Source organism: Abramis brama (genome assembly GCF_963993115.1).
Source record: "Abramis brama genome assembly, chromosome: 16".
NCBI classification, from domain to species: domain Eukaryota; kingdom Metazoa; phylum Chordata; class Actinopteri; order Cypriniformes; family Leuciscidae; genus Abramis; species Abramis brama.
This window is the reverse complement of record NC_139978.1, coordinates 32,327,609-32,344,790: the sequence shown is the minus strand read 5'-3', so window position 1 is coordinate 32,344,790 and position 17,182 is coordinate 32,327,609. Positions and strand designations below refer to the sequence as shown.

Below are 17,182 nucleotides of genomic sequence, written 5' to 3'. Positions count from 1 at the left end.
ACCACTTTGACACTTCAAAAAGTTCTTAAAGAGATCGTAAAACTAAATCAAATGAATTGAGCAGTTTAGTTAAAACTTTCTGTAGAGACTTGATCGCTTTATATGATGAACAGAATGTATTTTAGGCTTCATCAACACACACATCAGAAATGGTAAACGGAAGCTCAAGCATGTTCGCTTGACTTGTGAGAACCAATGAGGTTCAATCCTGTGTTACGCAGCATGTTTGAGCTTCATCAAGAACCAATGAGGTTCATTCCTGTGTTACGCATGTTACGCAGCACATTTAAGCTTCCGAATTAAGCTTCTGTTTATGTTCGCTGATCAATGTTTATATGTAAATAAAAGCCTGAATTCAATCTGTTCATCATGTAAAACGATCAAGTCTCTTCAGAAAATTTGGACTAAACCACTCAATTCATATGGATTAGTTTTACGATCTCTTTATGAACTTTTTGAAGTGTCAAAGTGGTAGTTGTGTAGCTGTCAATAGAGGGACAGAAATCTCTCAGATTTCATTAAAAATATCTTCATTTGTGTTTCGAAGATGAACGAAAGTCTTACGGGTTTGGAACGACATGAAGGTGAGTAAACAATGGCATTTTTGGCTGAACTAACCCTATAGAGCAACAGGAATATTGATGTTTTCCTTAAAGAAACAGAACAAAGGGGATATAGACAGATCAAGAAAAGCTAACAGTAGAGATCAGAGGTGAGGAGAGAAAGAGTTTGTTTGTGGAGTATAACTGGAGCAGTCTTTAACCTCACATTGTCTAATTAGACATTCAGAGCAGAGCACCACTGGAGGCAGTGAATATTTTCAACTCAGTCTAAATCAAAGTTGCCTCTATCCCCGTCTCATCCCTTTCCCAGCCAGGATGTGCTATAGGAAAGAATGTGGGTTGCTTCGTGCATAATAAAGAGATTCTTAAAGCGAAGGTGCGTAGCTTAGCACTAACTACAAGGGCGCGCAAAAGTACTTTACCCCACAGCCATAGTGGAGCCTCGAGGGAAGCGTAACGTTTGCCCGCTCAAGAGGGTTGTTGGAGATAAAGGCGTCAGCATCAGTGTCAGTGCCAGGGTGTCAGTGACAGACCTCGGTCAACACTCGGGCTGCGTCTCTCGCTCTCGGCTCAGTTTAATGAGTTTGTAATCACTCTCATGTCAGAAGGATGCTTGTGCCCTGGAGGGTTGGACGGTGTCGGCACAGAAGGAGCGCTGGAATTCATTCTGCCGAGACTCACGCTGTGCCGCTGCGCTGTTATTGAAATATGAAGGCTTATGAGCGATCCAAAAAGAAAAGAACACCTAAACCCCACAAAGGTTATGAAGAGAATTACACAAATATTTGCCATACTTTCTGAAGAACAATAAATACACCTTTAGTCTCCTGTGTGCAAGAGAGAGAGAGAGAGAGAGAGTAATCTGAACCAGCTCTATAGGAATCGGACAGTATGAAAACAGGTCATGCTGATCCAGGAAACCTTGTATAGAAAGTAAATTATCGGTTAGAGATGGATGAAATCCAGTTGTTCACGTGATGGTGGTGGAAGATGTTGTTTTAAACAAAGAAAATGATGAAAACTCACAAATCTTTGTGATAAAGTTCACAACATGGTCATGGTAGATTCCTTCATTCATTCTACTTTTATTTATTTATTTATTTCCTGTAACTTGTATGTATGTATGTTTGTTCCCTCTAACATTCATTCATTCTACCTTTATTTATTTATTCCCTCTACCTTTTATGTATGTATGTATGTATGTTAGATCACTCTACCAATTGTTTGTTCGTTCATTCATTCATTCTACCTTTATTTATTTATTCCTTCTACCTTTTATGTATGTATGTTTGTGTCTTCCATTTGTTTGTTTATTTATTTATTTATTTATTTATATAAGCCTTCTTCCTTTAAAGTTTAAACACACACACACACACACACACACGTTGATGGTTTGAAAAATATTGGTATATTTTGTATGAAAATATAATGTTTTGTTGCTGTCCATGCAGTGAATGTCAATATGGTTCAGTGTAGTTTTGAACCCCAATGTTCTTTAAAAATATTTTACGTAGCGGTTTGTTCAAGAAAGAAATTCATACAGGTTTGGAATATCATGAGGATGAGTAAATGATTACAGAATTTTAATTTTTAGATGAACTATCCCTTTAAAATAAATGCAAGGCTGCGAGAGGCAGATCTGGTACTGTCTGTTTTTTCTTCTAAGGGTTTTATTCTTGTGTATGTTTGATGGTGATCAAAGCCAGCAAAACGTTGAAAATGTCTTTGAAAAAAAGCAGCCTTGTTTTCATTCACATCAAATTAAATATGTCAACACTGTGGAGATCAAGAGATAAAGTTAATATTTACAGTATAGGCTAGCTAAACCTCAATCAGCAGATTTAAAACATATTTGCTGATACTGAGTGATCGTCTTAATCTTTTAAACTGGCGTGATGACCTTCACACCTCCTAAATAAGATCGGATTCGCACAGACATATGGTATCCTCTTAGAGACTGTCATAACATACATGAATATCAATGCTTTGAGATTAATTTTTCATGTGGTTGGTGTGCACTCAGCGTAAAATCACTTGCCTTGACTAACTTACATGTATATTCAGTCTTATTGCTGATCTCCTCTAGACTCTAGGAGACCTCAGTAATGCCTCAACATTTCACAAGTCCAAATCTCTGAGCTATTGCTATCCACAATTATTTTATAGTTATGTACTTTTACTGTAGGTCAACAATTGTGTTTAAGGAAGTTTGAGGAAACATTTGAGACAGTGTTGATACTTAAACCAAATGAATAGTCTCCTGAGATATGAAAGAGCAACCTTTGAGCAATGAAATTGTCCACTAGGGAGTTATGATCAATGCATCTTACTTTGTTCTAAACTTCAGTGTTGTAAAGTCATGTTGTCACGTGTGGGTTCAGGAAGACAGAAGAATCAAGTTCCAACACGACGTTTAATGATAAATAGCCAAACAAGCAGAGTAACACGCAGAGTAACACACTAACACACACTAAGACACACAGACACAGACACACACACACAGACACAGACAGACAGACAGACAGACAGACAGACAGACAGACAGACAGACAGACAGACAGACAGACAGACAGACACACACACACACACACACACACACACACACACACACACACACACACACACACACACACACACACACACACACACACACACACACACACACACACACACACACACACACACACACACACACACACACACACACACAGGGTAACGGTGATCAGACAGAAAATGAATGTGAGGGACCAACTTATAGAGCAAACACAAATGAGGATGATTAATAGAACACAGCTGACACATATATGAACTAATAATGAGGAGCGGGAAAACTGAACAAAGGAACACATGATGAACATGAAAACAAACTAAAAGTCCATGATAATGAAACTAATGTGACATGTCAAGTCACCTTTATTTATATAGCGCTTTGTACAATACAGATTTATTCAAAGCAGCTTTACAGGAAAATGACGAACACGGCGTGATTATGATTCAGGCTGCATCACAAGTCAGAAATCAGATTAGTAAAAGAATGATGTTTCAATGAATATTTTGCTGCAGGTTTACTTTTAATAACGTAAGAACTGAGAAGCATCTTTTCCATAGGCAATAATCTGGTGTGAAATACTAGAGACAAAAGCTCGGTGCAGGCTCTGTTGTCTAAATGCTGTTTTAGGGGATCAGCTGATGGATGTGTGTGGTATAGAGTTTAGAAGATTAGTGGCTTTCAAAGGCTTTTCCCACGTCCTCTAGAGCATTAACTCCTGAAGGACAGCGCTGTGCTTCAAAACCTGCACTTAACTCCGTCTGTATGGGTTACTGGAGGTTTGAAGCTGTGATTTTTCACCCCAACATTAGCTAAAGCTTGCTGAACTTCTCTACTGATGATTGTGGAACACCTGATGCACAGCCATTATAACAATATATAATTATAAAAAAATAAAAATAATTTTTACCTGAGTATTCGGCACGGAAATGTGTATATACTCATTTAAAAAAAATATATTTTACATTTTTTAAATGGTTTGTTATTGTTGTCAAACTGTGATTCTACACCCTGAATGCACACATGATCATTTCAGTCCTGAATGTTTGGGTAATTTACGTGTAAGTAACTATAAGGATGGATGGATGGATAAATAAAGACCTATCTCTGCATATACATACACACACACACACACACACACACGCTGTATATAGTACAGACTGCACACTACACAGGCATAGGAGAAAGTATTTAAACATTCAAACATCACTCAGTTCATGTTTCATTGAGTAACGAGTAATGTACAGTAGCATGCATGTAATGTGCTGGTCAAAATGGTTTATGTTTCTTTTAAATTCATCTATTTTCCACTTAAAGGACAACAAGAGTCCCTCCAGAGTAATCCTCTGACTGATGGGCGTGTTGGACACAAACTGACTCCTGCAGCTCTCCTGAAAGCCTCATGGGATAGAAAGAAGGGCAGTGTTCAAAGAAATCAGCCGAGTGAGGCAAATCGAGGAGACAGTTTGGAAGGCAGTGTGGCCAATGGCTACGACCGCTCAGGCGAATTTAAAGTGACCTGTCCGTACTCTGAAAGGGGGTGAACTTTTTGTGAAAGGACATCTTCAAACGTTGCTTTACTATTCGAGCACGTTCCCTGAGTAAATTCACTTTGCAAGGTTGGCATTTTCGCGCGTTATGGCAAGTCCGAAGGCCCCAGTTGCTATGCCGAACATGAATTTGACCCCATCGGTTCAGTGCAGACATCTGGATGAGAGTCAGTCACCCAAACATGACGGTGGCGGCCCAGATCCGCCCTCCCTGTGCCAGCACCCCAGGGGTGAAAGGTTATTGGCTGCGCAGTCAGAGCTGCCAGCCTGCGATATGCCACTATTTTTAGTAGGGGATTTTTCGCGTTGTTGCCATGCAGCGGTTGCACTCCCGATCACTCTCAGCTCAATGTGTTGTTCCTGCTCATTGTGCAGTTTAGCTCGCTGAGAGTCGCGGCGCTGTGATGTCGAACTGTGACGGATCTCTGAGCTTCACTCGAGCAGAAAAATGTAGGTCATGTTATAAAGCAAACACCTAGAGAGGCAGACGGAGAGAGCAAGAGACTGGCTATAAGGCATTAAAACCTACTCCAGCATGCACATTTTAAAGATGTTTCCTAACTTGCCGTTGGCTGGAGCCTCCACAGCCAGCCAGTGAACGAGCAGGAGCAGGACGGGGGTGTGACTGTAGCGGGGCAAGAAAACCTCACAAAAGCGTTGCAGTGGTGTCAAGGACGGGCTGCCTGTTAGAGAAGGAATGAGCACGGTTATAAAGCACTCAGAAAATGGAAAGTGTAAAACAAAGTATCCCTGGGCCTCCAGATATAAAGAGATGCTGTTATGTCTTCATCACGTGCTCTGACTTGGACGACCCTGTCCTTGCTTCCTCCGTTTGCAGAATGTGTTTATGTGTTATATTCTGTGTGTTATAATGTGTTATATTCTGCAGTGTGACCTAAGCGTGACCTCAAACGTTTTTGCAAACATGAGCTTTTCAATCCTGAATACTATATATGTTGCAGTCATTATAATAATATAGAATTAAATTTGCATATATTCAGGATATATATATATATATATATATATATATATATGTATATGTGCTGTCAGTCAATAAAAAAATTAACTAGTTAATCGCTAATTTTTTCTGTAATTAATTGCGATTAACCACAATTAATAAAAAATAATATAATTGTTTAAAATCTATTTTTATATTGTAATAATTTCACATTTATTCTCCAAATGAATGTAGAAACAACATAAAGTAGCTTATATTTTGAATATTTGTTTAATGGCATCTTTTTATGAAAGAAGGCATCACCGATACCAATACTGATGTCTCTATGAAAAATGTATTTTTCCCCCTCAATTTTAGGCATTCATTATAGGCATTCAGCATTATAGTATGATTGAAAGCTTAAAAAACTCTAATTTAAGTGAACTTAAAGCCTTTACCTGTGCCCTTCAATATATCATTGCTCAATTTTTTTCTATTGGCCCAGTCAGACTGGTTCAGATTCAAAGTTACTGTTTTCATTGTTTTTGACACACACACACACACACACACACACACACACACACACACACACACACACACACACACACTAAGTAGTGGTTTTATGGGGACTTTCCATAGACATAATGATTTTTATACTGTACAAACTGTATATTCTATTCCCTTACACTAACCCTACCCCTAAACCTAGCCATCACAGAAAACTTTCTACAATTTCACATTTTCAAAAAAACATCACTTTTTTGATTTAGAAGCCGTTTTCCTCATGGGAACAAGGATTTCGGATATTGCCATCCTTGTGGGGACATTTTGTCCCCATAATGTAGGGTTTACCAGGCCACACACACACACACACACACACATACTGTATTATAATTATATATAATACATTTATATTATATTTTCATGATATTTTATGTTATTATATGTATGTATGCTATGTTTTTTTTTTTTTTTTTGGTTATTATGTTTTTATGTTATACATTTGTCTGTTGTTGTGAATTTCTGTAGTGATTTGCTCTAATTTTCCAGCATAACAATCATATACTTACATTTAATTATTATGAGCAATTAATTGAATTCTTTTCTCTAGCTGTAGCATGTTTCTGTAAAAGATTAATTATAAGCAATTAATTTCTCTTGGCACATGTAGTATAGACTGTGGAGACTCGTTGCTGCTGTGAATTAGTCTCAGAGTGAAGACAGGTGGCGATCTATTTTTAAACGCCCTTCTGAGCATGTTCTGATTTTAGGATTGTTCACACCTTTATGAAGCGCTGCAGTGAAGTTGTTGTAATGCTTCTCCTTGCCACAAACGGCACACTTGCACATCAAACCCCAGTTGCACACACACAAACACATTTCACTTGATATTGGGCACTTTCTGAACATTTTTAGTTTCTCTCAGGTGCATCAAAACAATAAATAGGATTTAGCATAATTCCATATCCAGTTGCATATTATAGTCCATACCACAAATTTTAGGTGTGGGAATCAGCAGCAGCAGCCTGATGATACAATATTATATTAATATGTGGGTCATGATATCGTAATATTGTTAAAAAATGTATTCAAAACTGTGACATATTGCAGTCATTTTTTACTCCCTTTTTCAGGTATCTGCTGTAGACTACAATGCTTAGTGTAAGAGGAGGCTTGTTTTCCCCTCCATTTTCTGTGCTGTGGCATATACCTTGAGCTTTTACAGCACTGCAGCACATCATTCTGTCTTTGGCTGTAGTTTATCATGCCTGCATTTCAGGAGGTTGCTCATATACTATAATCTGTCCATTCTTGGCAGGCGTAATATTCCATGTATCCATCACAGTGTGAAAAGCTTTACACCCCATTATCAAAATCTGTCCTGCCTTGTGTTTTGGACACTCTCCAAGGACATCCAAACAACATACAGAATGAAGCATCACAGATGACCTGGCAATACTTCTCATTGTGATTAGTATATCTAAGATCTTATATCATTCAGTTACATAAAACATTCTGTCATTTCACTCTTTGGGACCAAACCACAAACCTAAGGTTTTATTATTGATGCTTGTGTATCCGGTCCTGCTCGACCCGCTCGGAGCGGGACTCGAACCGGGGTCTCTGGACCGGGAGTGAGGTTTACATGCACAGCTCTTACTGGCCTACATCCGTTACACTTGCTAAGGTATTTCCTCGGATATAAGACTGCAAAACAAGCCTTTTATTGCATTTGTTGTTAGCCTACCTTGATGGCTTAGGTTTTGTCGACTGATATCTTAGTTATTCGCTCTTATATAATCACCAGTGCTGTTGATATGATATGTTTCCCCTACTGATGCCCACGGAGCTCTTCTGAAGACTGTGGGAGCTACAGGTCTTAACAAGTTAAAAGAGTGGTGAAGTGTTTGGGTTATTTTTCAGAGGTTATCTCAGCTTCCCTCATGAGCCACAGCTGTTCAGCCTTTCTGAAGCACACAAACACAAGCAGATTGGGATTAAAGCACATGGATTTGGCCATTTCATCTCATCAAAGTGCATAAGAACCATATAACACCATTGACATCTCATCTTCTAATACTTTAGCGGTGACTCATGAATGCCAGATGCTGTTGAAACACTTCCCAATAAACCACTTACCTATGTGAAGCCTCATGCTGGTTGTTTCCAAACATTAGACCAAAGGCCCGTTTATGATTGGATTTCATAAGGGAAACTGCGAAAACGTGAGTAAAACAAACAATTTTTGGTTTAAATTAAAGGTTGGACTCCATATAGTGTTCCTTACAACTTACCAAAGATCAAGTGATCCATGGATATTGACATGCAACCAGGAATCGTGTTTACTGACATTTATATGTGCCTGATTTTAATGCCGGGGAAATACATAAAGTCCAGCCCTAAAACTTATAGTTTATAGTAGTTATAGTTTTTGTCATTGTTTATTTAAAAACATCAAAACTGCAGAATATAAGATGGTAAATATTGTACAATACAATATATGGGGTATGATTTTACCCCAAAATTCAACATATTGGCACAAAATGATGTTTCTGTGAATTGCAGCGATCAATTTGCTTTTCTTTTCTATAGCTTTTGGCAGTCTATAAAATTATACCTCGGATTTCTTGTCAAATCTATTTGTACAGTAAATCTCAAAGCTCTTTCCCGTTTTAGATGTGTTTTGTGTGTTTTTCGCAGCATTTACGTCGAAACCAATGCTGCCGCTCAGTCTTTTTGCCACTCAGTGGGCGTAACCGCAGTCACTCCGGCTGACGGTGACGTCACGCACATACACTCTATAGGTCAGAGGTCACTCTTCCGCCGGAACTAGACTCACGTACGGCCGTTACCGGAAGCCAGTGATCATAGTTTATAAATATAGATATTTTTCTCACAAAAACGCATCGCTTCGCTTCAGACGGCCTTTATCAACCGTCTGGAGCCGTATGGATTACTTTTATGATGAATAGAGGCGTTTATTTGGGTTACAAAATCTATGCTATTCACTCCCATTATAAAGCTTGGATGAGCCAGGATATTTTTTTTATATAACTCAGATTGTGTCTGGCTAAAAGAAGAAAAAAGTCATATACACCTATGATGGCTTGAGGGTGAGTAAATTATGGGATAATTTTCACTTTTAGGTGAACTAACGCTTTAATGGACAGTCGGACACATACACACGTCAGCCATTGTAAGTCCACATTTGCCATTTGGGACAGGGCCATAGTTGTGGTGTGGACTAAACTTAAACCTTTATCGTTATCATCCTTAATACTGTGCGATTATGATGTGGATGTGTGATAGTCTAGAGATGTGAGCTTGATAAGTTGGCACTGCAGCAGCGGGTGGTGGAGGGGGTGAGGAAAGGACACGCTGTTTGGATTTTTCTGCTTGGCAACTCGAGCCCCTCCCGCTCGGATTCAAAGCGGAGCGAAGAGGGGAATGTATGCTGTTTGAAGCTCTGCTCACAAGTCTACGCCGACTCCTGACGGGATCACACGCACAATCGCCGAGAGCCAGAGCGAGAAATTCTTCCAGGGCAGTGGGGCACTGCATGAAATAATAATCAAAACACTTAGATGAAAAATAGTCTGTGGCGGAGACTGCTGTGGTGCTGACAGGGGCTTTAATCAGAGGAAATTAATATATTCAAACAGTCTCACTGTAGAGACAGGCTAAAGTTTCTATTGTGCTAGAGCAGAAATGGTCTTTAGCAGTGGTTCTTAACTTATTTTGCTCATCATGATTCAGTACCCAAATTTTGTAAAGTTGTGAGACTCATCCTTAAAATAAGACTTAAAATTAGTAATATTAACTGTGTTGGTCCACAGGTCCAGTAATATTCAAAATTATTATGCTAAATAGGAAAGTTAACTAGTTTCTAATCATCTCTTTCTCAGTGCACAAAATGTGAAAACTGTGGTCAGCACAATCCATGCTTATCCTCTTTGCAAGTGAACTGGTATTTAATGTAGCCTGGGATTTTTTTCTTGTTTGTAGACACTCATACTTTGTCATTTATGGACTTGGAAGAATGTATGTTTGTGTTTTGTCGCAGGACAGGCAGTTCATCAAGCGGTTCAGGAAATAGAGGAAGCTTTGCTCAGGGATGTTCGCACGACCGTACGCTTGTCTGTCATCCAGTGTGGAGTGGCATCCAGTTGAGGGCAAGAACATCTTCAACACCACAATCCCAGAGACATTGTTGCCCAGAGACATGCACATTGTTGAAGTATTTAGTACAAAGATATATGTGACCCTGTATATGTGCAGTATATGTGACCCTGGACCACAAAACCAGTCACATGGGTCCATTTTTTTTTAAAATTGAGATTTATACATCAACTGAAACTGAATAAATAAGCTTTCCATTGATGTATGGTTTGTTAGGATAGTATTTGGCTGAGATACAACTATTAAATATATGAAAATCTGGAATCTGAGGGTGCAAAAAAATCGAAACATTGAGAAAATCGCCTTTAAAGTTGTCTATTTATGTTCGCGATTGTGCTGCATCACTCGCAAAAATAAATGTTTTATATATTTACGGTAAGAAATTTACAAAATATCTTCATGGAACATGATCTTTACTTAATAGCCTAATGATTTTGGCCATAAAAGAAAAATCGATAATTTTGACCCATACAATGTATTGTTGGCTATTGCCACAAATATACCCGTGCGACTTGTGACCCAGGTTTTGTGATCCAGGGTCACATATGTACATCATATATCACATCACCGAACAGAATTGTAAAAAATAACTTGTTTTTACAGTTTCTTCGGCTGTTGCTGAGGTGCTGTGAGTGGTTGTCAGGGTGTTGCTATGCATTTTCGTCCACCAGGGGGCAATCTTTGTAAGTAAAATAGCTTAGATATGTAATAATTCACATAGAAATGTTTATTGTCAAAAGAGCCACACTGTGTCGGCACAGTAAAGTGGGATAGGAGAAGGTATTTTAACATTGAAAGTTCTCTGTTCAAGAATAGATGCAGTACCTGTTAAGTATAGATCACTGAACTCTTAACAGTAATCATAGTGCTTTAACCACAGATAAACCCACCACTCTCCCCACAGTGAGCGTGAAGCTGTGGATTAGAGTAGAGGAGCATTTAGAGTTTGGTTTTTCTGCCCAGATTACTCCTGGAGAGGTTTTAGAGAAAGAAAGGAGAAGAGAGGAGCGAGCCAATTGGCGTGAAACTAAAAGAGAAGCGTTAAATATGTCAGAATCAGCTGTTACTCCATGATCTCCCTCCTACGATGCCTGGCCGCTGTGAAGCTATTGTCTTAGACTCCTTAAATCTTCTGTGTTCTTATGAAAACTCACTCAGACATCAAAGAGGTGTGAGTGTGTGTGTGTGTGTGTATGGTTAAATCCGCTAAAAAATGCAGCATGAAAACAACACTTTATATATAGTCTGTTCTTAGGATGTGGTGTACCACTATATGAATAATTAAAGTCCTTTACACATCATTATGCTTTGGGATTTAGATGTTATAATAAGCAGTTAGTGTCTGCAACGCTCATAGGCCTGGAAACATATTTTGATTCATCCAATGCCAACGCTTAAGGAGTGCCACTGAAAATCCCTCTGAGCCCGTCTCTTTCAGTGAATGGATGGGCACGAAGTCGTCAATCTGTGGTTCTCAGATGTGGAGAGTTGAGATCGTGCGTTGACCGCTGGTCCGTTTTATGTTGGGGTTCTGAATGGGCAGCTGTTGGGGTTTAAGGTCACTCCCTTTGGGCAGCATTTGTGGCCTTGGCTAATGGCAAACACCTGTGAAAGTCGGGAGGGAGGTGGAGAGCATTTATGTCACGATTTGTTAAACAGATGGCAAACATCTTCCTTTGGCTGTCCTGATCACCACAGTTCATTTTAACTGTGCCAGATTTTCTCTCCCACTTTTTTTTTTATTCGTATAGCACTTTTCACAATATACGCTTCAAAGCGGCTTTACAGAAATTCATGATGTTGGTGTTTATAATATCTTAATCTCTTCATTCCTTATAGTCGCATTAAGCTGATTAGAGTTGTACGATGATAAAGTTTACATTTTGCAGTTGAGATTTGCTGTATATATCATACACAAGTATGCTGTATGTATTTGGATAAAGGTAGATATATCCAACTTTACATAAAGAGCTGCTGGGCAATAATATAGTTTACCTTTTGTGATGCTATAAATAATGAAGTAGTTGAGATTTGCTATATGGTATATATATTGCTTTATGTGAGTATACTGCATGTACCTGGATAAAGTTGGATATGTACATGTACATGAACTATATATCCAACTTTATAAATAGACCTGTGCAGTAATATAGTTTACATTTTGTGATGATTTTAAAAAAAATCAAGCAGTTGAGATTTACTCTATAGTAGCTATACCGCTTTACCTGAGTGTATTGTATGTATCCAGGTAAGGTTGGATATACCTATATTTTCTTATATTATTTGTTAAGAACAATAACTATTTCTACTTTTTTTTTTTTTTTTTAAATGAATGCTCTGGGTTAAATATAATATTGACAAAAAAAAGATTAATGATTATTTGCAGTAATGCACTTACAAGTGAAGTCTATAAGAAATGTCTTTTCATGTAGAAATCTGCTATATTTTTTTCAGTGCAAAACATTTTTTATTTATTTTTTTATACGTCGGTTTATGTGAGTGTACATTATGTATGCAGAGAAAGCTGGATATATTTAGTTGCAAGTGTGAGTTAGTAATTCATTATGAGGTGATATGGAAATCTGTAATGTTTTGAGCAATCTGATGTAGTTTGTAGTGACAAGCTTATGATTGTGTATTTTAACATTAATCCCATAGTGCAAAGTCTTGCCTTATTGACTTTCATTAGTAAAATGCAGTTTTCTTAGAAGTTGGGCCGGAAATACCAAAGTGCTTGTCCTTTTTATTTTTATTTGTGAGTTTTGTATCATGCTGTGCATTTAAAATGCGTACAAATTTTGTTGTTGTTGACTTTTTAGGAGTAAACTAGTATATAGTTTGTTTGTTTTTTGTTCAAAATTACAGACATGCACAATTATTTTTTTCTTTTGACCTTAAGAGTGTGTACTGTATGTTGCATTAGTTTGACATTAGTTTGATCATTTCAGACTGTAAATTGACATGTTGATTTGAGCTTTCTGTAATGGTTAATTGGATGAGAGCGAGCCAGGAGCCATGACACTGCAGACAGCGGTGTGGTATTGTCAGTCTCATTAGGAGGAGACGGTTGTTCTGTCCTGTGGAGTGATTGATGAAGAGGCAGAGGGGTCTGGTCCCAGCAGGGTTTCTAACTCTCTCTCTCTCCTTCACCGGGACGCGTTGTGAGAATGTTCTTGCGGAGAATTCCAGGAAGGGCAGGAGAAGCACTTTGTTCTGATCCCCAGCTGAACTTCCCTTCATTGAAATCCTCACGCTCAAATTAAACTGCAGCACTGATGTAAATCCCAGATGACGAGGCTCTCCTGTACAGAAGAAGAGCTTCTCTCGCTAACCAAACTGACCATTAGAACCAGAGTCATCTTAAATCCTGCCTCACTTCATGTCTAATTATATGGGCGGACTAAGTCAAGTATAAAGTTACTGGATAAGATCAAAACGTCTAAGTAATGGATTAAAGGCAGAAAACTTGCTCACAAAATCCTTTTATGAAATATTAACTATGGATCACTGATATCAGGGTCTTCTCAAATGACTAAAATGCATTTATTTGATATGAATTATATTGTGTTCAATTATTTCTCATTCTTTAATTTGGCAATGCTGGGCATTTGTCTTTTACTTGTGAAAATCACAGTTAAAAGCAATCCGTTTCTGTTTTCTTAATGTAACAAAGTCCTTTTTAACAAATGGTGCTTGTAGTCAATATATACTATGGGAATTATTCATTAAAAAGTAAATACAATACAATAAATAAAATATTATAGCTTACTGGCTTACAAAAGGAAAAGAGTGCTATGCATACATTGTCACATTGTCAAATCAAGTTACATTAAATCAATTGTTGCTCTAAATTTTTTTTATTTTTCTTCAGCATATAACACGATTATGTATTATTTACTTTTTTTTTGTTGCATTTTCAGTGTAATATGAGCCCTGGGCAATTGAAAGGATCAAACTGTTGTTTCATGTAGATGACATCCTTTACATGTGAATAGATATCCTGTCTAGAAGCCAATTGGTTTGCAAATGAAGGCACAGCTCTGTCCCTCGGGGAAACTGAAGGTAGCCGAAACATAGTCTCAGTTTTCACCTCCTAGAGATTACCATGAGGCTGCTGCTGTTACACTTTCTTTTAGACATCTTTGAAACCCCAAGAGTCATGACTCATGAGTAATTTAAACACACGTTCAATGGAAAGCACAACAGCTGTGTTGGAGAAATGTAATTGAATTGAAAAGGTAGTTACAGATATGCATAATTACAGGATTTTTTTTATTATTAAATAATATTTTTTAAACGACTATGAACAGGTGAATATGAAGAAAAAGTGTTTCATAAGTTTAATGTTTGCTAAAACCTCGCCACAAATTCAAAATCACAGTGATTTATTTTTATAAATCGTTATTTTTTATTATTAGGCTATACATTTTAATAACAGCAATATATGTCTGAAACAATATAAACAAGTTAATTATTTTAACGCAATGTAATTTAATTCAGCTAAACATCTTTAAGTCGATGCTGTCATTAAGAGACGAGAAATGGAGAGTTGAAATATCCTCACGTGAATTTACTATGGTGAAGGCTTACCTCATAAATATTAATTTTATTATTCAGTTGTTGCTTGGTAACTTTCCTGTAGCGTCCTGTTACGTAATGTCATTAAATATTCATAATTACAGGCAATGCACAGGTAGGATTCGCTATTTCGCCCCGAAGACTAAAGCCCTCTTACCAACGGCGCCCTTTCAGCCAATCAGTTCGGCCTATCCGGTGTACGTCATGTTACGTAATTAATATTCATAAACCGAGCCTTTAACACTTACCCCTGCGCGTGCGTTTGGTTCGGTCCGCTCCGCTGGAGTGCGCTGAGTTCAGAGCAAAAATCTGCACCGAAAAGTCGTTGAGACTGAATGGCTCAGCATTGGACTAATAGCTTATCATTCACACGCAACTTTTCCGTTTTAACTTAGTCAGTGAAATGATTTCATTACTGACAGCTGCTTTTTTTGGCGTGTTGCTCCTCGAAATTGAGCAAACCAGTTGCCGGTTGCTTTACCTGCTCTGATAAGGATAACTTCCAGTCAGAAAACTGCTGCATGATACACTGTTACCAGACTGACTTCCCTTTAAACTCATGCAGAAAGGCAGACCAGGACTAAAGATTTAATGTCACAGGTAAGATTTTTAATATAACATATCTATAATAAGCCTGAATGTATTAGAATATTCTCAAATGCACGACACCAAGCCAATTACCATAGGCTATATATTTTTAACATGTTAGTACTATGGTATATATCAAAGTATCATGCCGTACGTTTTTTGTAAGGGGGCTGGATAGCAATATAATATCATGTCATTATGACTTCTGTCATAATAACAGCTTGTTGTGATCTTTGTTTTCATTGATGTATAATTAAAGGGTATAGTTAAACAGCCTATAAGAGGAGTGGATTTTTTAATGCCTAATAATTGTATTGTTGTATTTTGCACTTGAAGTGATTGCTGCTGCTGTTTTTCTCTTAAATAATCACTTTTTACCAGGCATAATATAAAGAGATGATTCATATGTTACAAAGTTTAATGACAGTCCTCTGTTTGCATGGGCATAAGCTCCGGATACATCTGTACGAGAGCATTATAATGCTGAAAATCCAGCCCTTCAGGGAAGAGGATGTGATGACAGGATTATTATTTAATTTATCAGGTGCCCGGCCCCGATGTGTTGTGTCTATTGGACTAGTTGGACTGTTGGCCAGCAGCACTAACAAGACCTTATGGGACTTGGACTTCACACTAGCTATTTTGAATGGTTGCACGCGAGAATTTGCTCACCGTTTTCAGGGTGGTGATTTTCACACAGTATCTTTGTATGGTTTGGTTTGCAGTGAACCTCCTTGAAGATTTATCTTTAAAAAAGACAGAGCTGTTAGACTTTATACTGTCAAATCTTTTGTGGATATTGATCAGTTGACGTAATCTTATCAGTTGGCTTTTTTTTTGTGCAAGAATATTGATTTTTTTTGTTTTTGCACAGAGCAGTTGTCATTGCAATCATATAATTTTTAATCATTTGTGTTTTAGCTGACAAGTATTTTAGCTCAATGAAACTGTCTGTCTGTAAGCCATCACTCCAGGCAAAAAAACCAAAAAAACCAAAAAAAACACAGAATTCTGGCAGTGAAGTCTGAGTTGACTTGCCTGGAGTGTCTTGGAGAAGCGTTGTTGCTTTGTGCTGAAAGAGATTATTGAAGTGTTTGAAGAGCTACCTAGAAACCAGCCCCCGTCTGTGACACACACACACACACACACACACACACTGATAACCTCTTGAGTCCAGGAATAGTCAGTTCATTAAAAACAAGACCAAACAAAACCTTGATTTAATGCATTTAGTCTTTATAATCAATCAGGTTAATGAATATATATGTACAACATAACCTCGCTTCACTGTGCTGTCACTTTATTTAACTTCCTGCTCACTTCCTCACTTTAAGCAAATGTTGTCCTGCTGAATCTGTGATGTATTTAACATTTTTGTGTCCAAAAAGAATAATTTGCTGAAAATGAAATACTTACTGTGATTAATCTGACAATGACCCCATAACCTATCAACCCATATTGACTAAATTATTGCTGGATTACTTTTATTTTATTATTTTTTATTAGTGGTGTTTATAAGGCAAGCATCACGGTTACTATAGCCTATCTATACTTAGCGTTATGGATCTGAATAAAATAGTTTTTGAACAGGACAGTTTTTTGTCAGGTGTGTGATGTTGGTTTTTTAATATGATTTTTTTTTTAATATGGCCGCCAGCCAATCGCTGCATTGCTCATCATGGTTTCCAGTATCGATATATCTGCCCTTTCCAGTGAACTCAAGAACGCTCAGTAATCT

General features: G+C 37.7%; 1 protein-coding gene across 3 annotated transcripts in view; it reads left to right on the top strand.

Annotated features, from left to right (window-relative positions):
* Positions 1-17,182, top strand: part of ccdc120a (coiled-coil domain containing 120a) — a 53,282-nt gene that overhangs the window by 2,495 nt on the left and 33,605 nt on the right. The window contains exon 1 of one of the 3 annotated variants that reach the window (XM_084087384.1): positions 15,124-15,456. The exons of 1 other annotated variant lie outside the window; for it this stretch is intronic. The gene's annotated coding sequence lies outside the window, so the exon portion shown is untranslated. Of the gene's footprint in view, positions 1-15,123; positions 15,457-17,182 lie in introns of those variants that run through there. One more of the 3 variants, XM_084087386.1, reaches the window with a different exon arrangement.